General features: G+C 30.7%; 1 protein-coding gene across 1 annotated transcript in view; it reads left to right on the top strand.

Annotated features, from left to right (window-relative positions):
- Window positions 1-2450, top strand: part of TTK (TTK protein kinase) — a 45923-nt gene that overhangs the window by 7275 nt on the left and 36198 nt on the right. The window lies entirely within an intron of this gene.

Here is a 2450-nt window from a genome sequence, read left to right as displayed (position 1 = left end):
GGTAGTATAGAAATGGGAGATGAGACTTGGTAGACATTGAAAGGCTGGTTTAAATTTTTTGTTCTTTTAGACGTCAGAGTACCATTAAAGATTTTTGAACAGGATCATGAATTGGGATGATCATTGTCCAAACAAAAGTTGTCAGATTGGATGTAATTTTTTCTTTTAATTGGACTCAGGGAGGGGTACTGGGACAAAACAAGGCTTGCCCAGACTCATTTTATTTTATCCTGGGCTTTCCTGGTTTTAGCCCAGAAAGTCCCATGTCTCAGGAAAGCCCTCAGTTCCTAGCAAACTGGGATGGTTAGTCGCCCTAGAAAAGTCTTTTTGCCATTATTTTGATTGGGATTAGATTCTTAATCCTAATATTTGGGGAAAACATTTTATATTTTCATGACATCTGTTGTAAACAGGTATGATTAAAAAATCATCTTTGCCAAATATGCTTGCTAGTGCTACTTATCTGACACCTAATTTTATGTTTTTAAATGAAGACTTGTACCAGAAAACTGCCCAAATCATAACTGGCTTAGTCCTATGAAATAATTCATTCATGCGCATTTCTACTGAGTGTATTCAGAGGATGGATTGTTGGGTCACAGGCTGTGCATATGTTCACCTTTAGTGGGTAGTGCCAGACAGTTTTCCATAGTGGTTATACTTTTTACTAGAAGTTATGTTGCTCTTGCTCCATAGTCTCCTCAGTTGTTTTATTATTGGGTTTTAGTCTTAGACATTCTGATGCTGCTAAGTGATAATCTCATTGTGGTTTTACTTTGCATTTCCCTGATGTCTAATGATGTTGAACATCTTTTTTGTATGTTTATTGGCCATTTGGGTATTCTCTTGTGAAGTACTTGTTGGAATCTCTTATCAATTTTTCTATTGGATTTTCTTTCAGTTTCTCATTGATTTTTAAGACATATTTATATCATCTAGATACAAATCATTTGTTGGATATATGTATTGCAAGTGACTTCTCCCATTGTGTGGTGAAGACTTGATGAAAAGAAATTTTTAATTCACGCATTTTAATTTATTAATCTTTTCTTTTGTGGTGTTTTCAGTTCCTTTAAACAAATCTTTTTCTACTCTAAGATCATAAAGATATTTTCATATATTTTAGAGGATTTGTCATTTTACTTTTCACATTTAGACTTATATTCTATCTGAAATTAATATTTTTATATATTTAAGAGCAAGTGTCAAGATTCTTTTCTTTTTTCCTTTATGATATCCAATTGATCCAGAAGTACTTATTGAAAAGACCCTCTTTTCCATAACTAAATTGTTGTAAGTTAGGTGATCGTGTGTGATGTCTGGTTTTAGATTCTTCTCTGTTCCAGAGTTCTTTGTCTCTTTGTGCAATACAGTCCTGTTTTAATTACCACAGTAAGTCTTTACAGTTTTCAAAAAATCTTCCAACTTTGTTTCTTCATATCTATGTAAATCTTCTAACTTTGCTCTTTTTCAAGGCAATATTAGCTATTCTAGGCCTTTGGATTTCCACATAAATATTAGAAACTATCAGATTCTGTTTTTTGTTTTTTTTTTTTTAATGAGATTTTGATTGAGATCTAATGGGACAAGCTCACATCTTAACAGATAAGTTTTCTAGTCCACTAACCCGGCATATTCAAGTAGTCTTTAAAACATTGAGAGAATCGTTTTCTGTGTAGAGATTTTGCTTATCTTTTGCTAGAGTTATTCCTAAATATTTGATACTTTTTATGCTATGATAATGAATAGGATCTTTAAAAGTTTGTTATCCTTTACTTTGTTGCTGATATGTAAAAATGCAACTGATTTTTAGTTATTGATTTTAGATACAGTGATATTGCTAAATTCACTGATAATTCTAATATTTTCCTATGGATTTTTTCATGTTGTTTGAAAATAATATAACATTTTGTTTCCTTCCAAGCCTTTTAACTTTCTATGTAATGATGAATAGAAGGGATGAAGGTGGCATTCTTGTCTCATTCTATATTTCAGAGGGAAGCTTTCAATATTTTACTCATAGATGATAATTTCTGTAGATTTTTGTAGCTACTCTTTATCAAGTATAAAAACAGAGTTGCTGCTTTATACCTAGATTACCATTGGCTTTTTTGTGGTTGAGTATTAAATTTTATCAAATGCTTTTTTTCAGTTTATTGAGTTGATTATATATATTTTTTCTCTATTCTGTTATTATGGTAAATTAAATTGATTTTCAAATATTAAGCAAACTGCACTTAGGAATATACAATTTGGTCATAATTTGTTATCCCTTTTGTATATCAATTTCGAATATTTTAAGATTTTTGTATCTATTGTCATGATAGGAATGGAACATTAAGATTCATAGAATAGTAAATATATTGTTTAGAGACCCTTAAAAAAGTAAATTGTGGGCCAGTTTAAGGTAAAATTTTTGTAAAAAAGTCGAGGTCTATGAAAAGTTGTGA

Source organism: Pteropus vampyrus, unplaced genomic scaffold, assembly GCF_000151845.1.
Source record: "Pteropus vampyrus isolate Shadow unplaced genomic scaffold, Pvam_2.0 Scaffold102, whole genome shotgun sequence".
Classification (NCBI taxonomy): domain Eukaryota; kingdom Metazoa; phylum Chordata; class Mammalia; order Chiroptera; family Pteropodidae; genus Pteropus; species Pteropus vampyrus.
This window is presented reverse-complemented; position numbering and strand designations above follow the sequence as displayed.